Genomic DNA, 7,621 nt, shown 5'->3' on the forward strand with positions numbered 1-7,621 from the left:
CTGAACTAGGCCTGCCAAAGCCATGAAATGCTTATCTTTGCCTCTGTAATTTCAGCAGTTATCATGACTTTGTTTTTGTTTTTTTTGTTTGTTTGTTTTTGAGACGGAGTTTCATGGTGTGCCCAGGCTGGAGTGCAGTGGCACGATCTCAGCTCACTGCAACCTCTGCCTCCCAGGTTCAAGCGATTCTTCTGCCTCAGCCTCCCAAGTAGCTGGGATTTGTTTATTTATTTATTTTTTTATTTTTTTATTTTTTATTTTTGCATTTTTTGTATTTCACCATGTTGGCCAGGCTGGTCTTGAACTCCTGACCTCAACTGATCCACCCACCTAGGCCTCCCAAAGTACTGGGATTACAGGCATGAGCCGCTGTACCTGGCCATGACTTCTTTAAATGAACATTAAACTGTGATTTTTTTCACATTGATAAGTACTGAACAAACAACTGTGAGTCTGAGGTCATGTTCACTGACAATATGTAGACTGTAACTTTCTATATGGCCTGTTAAGTGCTGAATCATATACTTTTAACTCTTAGCAGAGGAGAGGTAAGACTGATATTATCTTATGAAAGGTAAGGAGTTCAAGAGGTCAAGTGACTAAATAGAAAGTCACTTCCCAACTCCACCTTAAAAGTAAGCCAAAGGAGCACTTGGAGACAGCCCAAGAATCTTCTCAAAAAGTAATTTTGCTTTTGCTCCAACACAAAAAGATCAAGCCAAAAACTTCTAAATCAGCATCGTCCGATAGAAATAGAGAGTGATGAGAGGCTGAGGTGGGAGGATTGCCTGAGCTTGGGAGATTGAGGCTGCAGCGAGCTACGATTGCGCCACTGCACTCCATCCTGGGTGACACAGCAAGACCCCGTCTCTAAAGAAAAAACAAAAACAACAAAAAAAGAGAGAGACAGAGTGAGCCACATATGTAATTTTCTAGTAGCCACATTTTACTTTGTGTGTGTTTGTTCCTTTTTATTGTTGAACTGTAGTCCATTTGTATGGATATACAACAGCTTGTTCATCCATTCTCTAGTTGACAGACTTTTGAGTTATTTTCAGTTTTCGGTGATTATGGATAAAGTCCCTACAAATATTTGCATACAGGTTTTTTTCATGTAATTTTTTAAATAATAAATTTTGGCTGTACAACTTAGGAACATACCACTGGGGAATTTTTCTCTGCTCTTTTAAAAAATAACTTCAACTTTTATTTTAGATTTGGGGGAACGTGTGCAGGTTTCTCACATGGGTATATTGCGTGATGCTGAGGTTTGGGGTAAGAATGATCTCATCAACCAAGTAGTGAGCATAGTACCCAATAGGTAGTTTTTCAGCCCTTGCCCCCTGATATGGTTGGGCTGTGTCCCACCCAAATTTCATCTTGAACTGTAGTTCCCATAATTCCCACGTGTCATGGAGGTACCCAGTAGGAGGTAATTTAATCATGGGGGTGGTTACCCTCATGCTGTCCTCAAGACAGTGAGTGAGTTCTCATGAGATCTGATGGTTTTACAAGGGGCTTAAACTCTTTTGCTTGGCACTTCCCCTTGCTACTGCCACATGAAAAGAATGTGTTTGCTTCCCCTTCTGCCATGATTGTAAGTTTCCTGAGGCCTTCCCAGCTGTGCTGAACTGTGAGTTAATTAAACCTTTTTCCTTTATAAATTATTCATTCTGGGGTGTGTCTTTATCAGCAGCGTGAGAACGGGCTAATAAACCCACTTCCTTCTTTCCTCCCTCTAGTAGTCCCCAGTGCCTATTGTTGCCACCTTTATGTTCATGTGTACCTGTAAGTAGCGGCTCCTACTTATATATGAGAACATGCGGTATTTGATTTTTTGTTCCTGTGTTAATTCATTTAGGATAATGGCCTCCAGCTGCATCTATGTTGCTATAAAGGACATGATTTCACTTTTTTTTTTTTATGCTCAACAGGATCTCACATTTATTGAGAAGTGATTAATGGTAAAAAGAAAGGCAATGCCCTTTCCTCATTGGCTGAACAAGAAACTGAAGAAACATTCACTACACGTTTTACAGTATTTTTCTCTTCCAAAATGCATTTCTGTAAACAAGTTTTTACCACTGTTCTTAGCTTTGAAATCAAATTAATCCTGACTTAATCAGTATAATGTACTAGAACAGAACATTTCTTAGGACTCCTAGTACTTTATTTTGAGTAACAAAAGATCAGAGAAAATGAACCACCCTTAAAGACACAAGCTTGGGTAACACTGTTATATTCTCCTAGACAAAAATTCTTCATAAAAATGTTCTTCCAGTTCGGAAGGATAAAATCAAATTCCCACTTTCTGGGGTGGATGCCCAAAACCTTCACAACTCAAGTGTTCTCCAAGTGCAAATGTCAAAATGGGAGGAGGAAAGGGTTTAAAAATTAGAGAAAACTGTATGCACTTACGGACTTAAAAATCCGAAAAACATAGTAAAAAGACAAAAAAACAAAGCATTATGCTCTGAAATCACAACCAAAGCCAAAATAAAAGGGACATTTTTCACCTAAACTACCTAGAGGGATTTTTTGTTTAGTTTTTTCTTTTTCTTTTTTCTTTTTTCATTTTCCAGTTAAGCCCTATGTCTTTTGTGAAATTCCAGTACTTAAACTGCAAGTCTGCAATCGTCACTGAAGTCAGTGAAATTAAGAAAAAAGTCCTAATTCTCTTGAAGGTCATTTTTTCCTCTTAGGATATGCAGATGCAACCATTGCTGCAGTCTGTGTAGAACTGCCTTTTATTTCCCATGACCTTGATGTTCCTTTTTAACACTTTCTTCTTCCTCTTGGCGTTTCCCATAGTGTGAGAAGTCATCAAAAATGGAAGTGGTGTGCTTGTAGCTGGCTATAACTTTCAACACCTGCTTAGCCTTTTCCAGAGGTACTTCCTGAGTGTCCCTAGAGTTGGTCACTGGTTTATTCTCGTTGTTCTCTAGGCGAATGTGTCGCAGTTGGCTATTGGGAACGTCCTTCACAAAAATCCACCTGACATCAAAACGACCCTTCCATTTGTCCTGGGACCACACACCTGCACATGTGTTGTAGTCCACAGCAGATTTCATTTCTGCAATGCCACAGAAGTGTCCACTGCCGTTGACACTGAAAAGTAAGTAAACGGAGCCTTTCCCGTTCATGGAACGATAAGCAGCATCCAGTCTCTTGTTACCATGTTCTGTGCTGCACCAAATATTATACTTAGTGAAATGGTGAATATCGTCCTCAGAGTAGCTCTTAATGATGAAAACCCGGCCATGTTTCAAATTCCAGTCAAAATCTTTGGGGTTATAGTTATTAATGGACCGAAGCTTCTCCAACACTGGGTGGGGTTCTGAAGGAGTAGATCCAGAACCAGCCTGAGACTGTCCTACTCCGTTACCACCCATCCCATTATGACCAAACCCACTGCCACGGTTCCGAGGTGCTACCCAGCGGGTTGGCTGAGCTGCCTGTTGCTGGACTGAAAGCTGGGCAGGCTGTGGTGGAGGTGGAGGCAATGGCTGTGTCTGTTGCCCTACTGATGCCTGAGCCACTGGTGGGCTATTGTTAGCCTGCTGACCTACAGGCTGAGGAGACCCCTGGGTTGGCTGACCTATATTCTGAACCAAAGCCTGTAAGGGGGCTTTTGCAACAGACCCTTGTTATCCCAAGTTCCAATATCCATGTTATGCTTTATCGGGGGTGGCGGAAGACTCGACCCTGCAATGCCATTCTTGGTCTTCGGTTTAGGTTGCTGTTTTTCAGGCTTGCTAGCAATATCAGCCCAAGATGCTGGTTTTGGAGGAGCAATGGTGGCTGGAGGCAAACTATTGGAAGCACGATGTTACTAGTAATGGACCCGCTACCAACAGCAGAACCTACAACTTTTGGAACATTGCTTGCAACTTTCTGTGCTACCCAACTTCAGTGCTGCCATCCCTTGGTCTATAGCATTCATGCCAGGAGCCTTACCGAGGGTCTCATTGGCAAAAGCTGACTGTCCATCAACCATGGCTCCACCTAAGGAGCTAGGTGCAATTTCACTCTTTTTTATGGCTGTGTAGTATTCCATGGTGTATATGTACCACATTTTCTTTATCCACTTCACCTTTGATGGATACCTAGATTGATTCCATGTCTTTGCTATTGTGAATAGTGCTGTGATGAACATATGAGTTAGTACCCATATTTTTCAAAGTAAAAAGAAACAGGTGAAATCAACTTCAACATTATATTTTACTTAATATATCACTATATATGAGATATTATTTAATATCATTGTATTCATTGTCTATTTGCTGCTGTAACAAATTACTACTAACAGTAGCTTAAAACAAACTTATTTGTTTATTCATTTGGGCTTTTTTGTTTTAGTTTGTTATTTTGGAGACAGGGTCTCACACTGTTGCCCAGGCCGGAGTGCAATGGCATGATCATGGCTCACTGCAGCCTCAATCTTCTAGGCTCAAGCGATCCTCCCATCTCAAGCCTCCCAACTATAGGCATGCGCCACCATGCCTGGCTAATGTTTTCTTTTTTTTTTTTTGGTAGAGACAAGATCTCACCATGTTGCCCAGGCTAGTCTTAAACTCTTTGGTCTGAAGTGATCCAAGTGGTCCACCTGCCTGGGCCTCCCAAAGTGCTGGGATTACAGGCATGAGCCACCACGCATGGCCCATTCATTTGTTCATTCATATTTATATAGGTCAGAAGTCCAATATAGGTCTCACTGGGCAAAAACCAAAGTGTCAGCAGGACTGCATTCTATTCTAAAGTTCTAGGGGAGAATACATTACCTGGTATTTTTCAGCTTCTTAGAGGCCCCCTTCTTCTATCTTCAAAGCCAATAGTGTTGCATCTCTGTGTCTTTTTTCTTTTTGGGGGGCAGGGTCTGTCTCTGTCACCCAGGCTGGAGTGCAGCGACACAATCACGGCTCACTGCAGCCTCAACCTTCTGGGCTCAAGTGATACTCTCACTTCAGTCTGCTGAGAAGCTGGGACTACAGGTGGGCACCACCATACTCAGCTAATTTTTTTTTTTTTTTTGAGACGGAGTCTCGCTCTGTCGCCCAGGCTGCAGTGCAGTGGCACGATCTTGGCTTACTGCAAGCTCTGCCTCCCGGGTTCACACCATTCTGCTGCCTCAGCCTCCCGAGGAGCTGGGACTACAGACACCGCCACTACGCCAGGCTAAATTTTGTATTTTTAGTAGAGATGGGGTTTCACCGTGTTAGCCAGGATGGTCTTGATCTCCTGACCTTGCGATCCGCCCGCCTTGGCCTCCCAAAATGCTGGGGTAACAGGTGTGAGCCACTGCACCCAGCCCCATGCCCAGCTAATTAAAAAAAAATTTTCTGGAGAGACAGGGTCTTAAACATCTGGGCTAAAGTGATCCTTCCACCTTGGCTTCCCAAAGTACTAGGATTACAGGTGTGAGCCATGGTGCCCAGCCTCTATGTCTTTTTTCTGTAGTCACATCTTCTTTTCTACTGTTAAGAACTCTTGTGGTTGTATTGGGCCTACTCAGATAATCCAGCATATTCTCACTGTTATAAGGTCAGCTGATTAGCCACCTTAATTCCATCTACAGCCTTGATTCCCCTTCGCCATGTAATATATGAAACATATTCACAGGTTTTCAAGATGTGTACATGGAGATCTTCAGTGGGCCATTATTCTACCTACTATGATTATCAGTATAAAAATTATTAAGACATTTTTTCCTGCTATGCCTTTGAAATCTAATGTATTTTATACTGACAGCATTTCTCAATTCAGAATAACCACATTTCAGGTGTTCAATGGCTACATATAACCAACGGCTACATATCAGACAGCATAGTTCTAAATAATAACTAATATTTATGAGCATTTTTGTAGAATAGTGCTATCCAATAGTACTTTTTATATTACAGAAGCATTCTATATTTGTGTTATCTACATGGTTATTTAAACTTAAGTTATTTTAAATCAGATAAAATTTAAAATTCAATTCTTCAGTCAAACTAGCCACAAATCAGAGGCTCAATAGTCACATGTGGCTAGTGGCTACCATATTGAATAGCACAGGTACAGAACATGGCAGCAACATTTCAAGTCTTAAAAAGTGTTAACCAAATGCTCATATCAGTCATTAATTTTTTTCATATGAGCATTAAAGCAACCACAGAGCATCTAACTTGAGCAATATATCTTTCTAGCATACTCTTCAGGATAAGAAGAGTTGCAAAATGTACACTTAAGCAACTGAATGAAGTGACTTTCTATATAGGTTTAACTGTCAATTCATTGAAAGTGGAAGAGCTAGTGTTTTTAATGGCTTTATAGTTTATAAAACATTTCACATAGATCAGAGATTGTTTTTTCAGTGAGGATGTGTGTTTATCATGTGTTGGGGGTGGGTACAGTGAGTTCTCTATTCAGGTAGGATTGGAAGCTGGCTCAGAGCTCATCCAGTCCAGTCTCCCACAGGTATAGAAGTGCCCTGATAAAATTTCAGAGCTGACTGTCCAGTCAAGATTTGCATACCTCCAGAAATGGGGCTCTTATTACCCCTCACAGTAGCCCATTCTGCTGTTGGGCACCTCCAATGGTTGGCATTTTCCTTCCAGCAGCCTCTTTCTTGGGTTGGGGGGTGGGCAGATACTGTCACTCCAGCCTAACCCTCAGGACAAGAGAGGCAGCTGGGTTGGGAACAGAGGCAGAAAAAACAATAAGTTAAATCCAAGAATGAACAGAGACATGGCAGGATGGGCAAGGACATTTCTGGGGTGCCAGCAGTCTCTAGCTTGATCCAGGAGGCACTGGGGAGGAGGTTGCTGATGGCAAGATTCTAGGCAGGAGGTGACTCAGAAGGCTGGGTTGTCAATGGCCCTCTGATCCCCAGTATATTTTTCAGGCCTGAAGCTGTAGGGAGGGGGTGGCTCTGTGGGAGTCTGGCCCCGGGTAGGCTTCAGAATCACTCACTGTAGGGGGTGGCGGAGTAGAGAGGGGTGCTCTGACCCTCTCTAGGGGGATGATGGAGGGCAGTTCCCGGGGCCCCCGGCAATCCTTCAGGACGTCTGGGTCCAGGTCTCTGCAGTTGGGACAGAAGCGCTTAGCCAGGCCACAGATGCACAAGAGGGGCAGGATGACCAGGAAGATGATGACGAAGATCTTCAAGGGGCCAGGGAAGAACTCGTTCTCCTGGCAGCAGCTGTCGCCACAGCATTTGAATCCTTTGGGGCAGGCGAAGGAGAGACCACATTTAGCTGCAACATTTTGGGGGCCAGCCAGCAGGTTGAGCAGCAAGGCGGGCATGAGGCCGGGGACCCCAGATATTTTTTCTTTTTTTTTTTTTTTGAGATGGAGTCTCGCCCAGGCCGGAGTCCAGTGGCATGATCATGGCTCACTGCAACCTCCACGCCTCCCCGGTTCAAGTCATTCTCCTGCCTCAACCTCCCGAGTGGCTGGGATTACCAGTGCACGTCGCCATGCCTGGTTAATTTTTGTATTTTTAGTAGAGACAGGGTTTCATGATGTTGGCCAGGCTGGTCTCGAACTCCTGACCTCAAGTGAGCTGCCCGCCTTGGCCTCCCAAAGTGCTGGGAATACAGGCGTGAGCCACCGCAGCTGGCCAGAGATTTTTCTTTTTTTT

The 7,621-nt window shown here is 43.3% G+C and overlaps 2 pseudogenes; both read right to left on the bottom strand.

Annotated features, from left to right (window-relative positions):
* Positions 1 to 2,188: 2,188 nt before the first annotated feature.
* Positions 2,189 to 4,093, bottom strand: LOC115930574 (YTH domain-containing family protein 2-like; annotated as a pseudogene).
* A 2,180-nt stretch (positions 4,094 to 6,273) lies between these two features.
* On the bottom strand, positions 6,274 to 7,284 carry LOC115930595 (transmembrane protein 92-like; annotated as a pseudogene).
* Positions 7,285 to 7,621: the final 337 nt, after the last annotated feature.

Source organism: Gorilla gorilla, chromosome 15, assembly GCF_029281585.2.
Source record: "Gorilla gorilla gorilla isolate KB3781 chromosome 15, NHGRI_mGorGor1-v2.1_pri, whole genome shotgun sequence".
Taxonomy (NCBI): domain Eukaryota; kingdom Metazoa; phylum Chordata; class Mammalia; order Primates; family Hominidae; genus Gorilla; species Gorilla gorilla.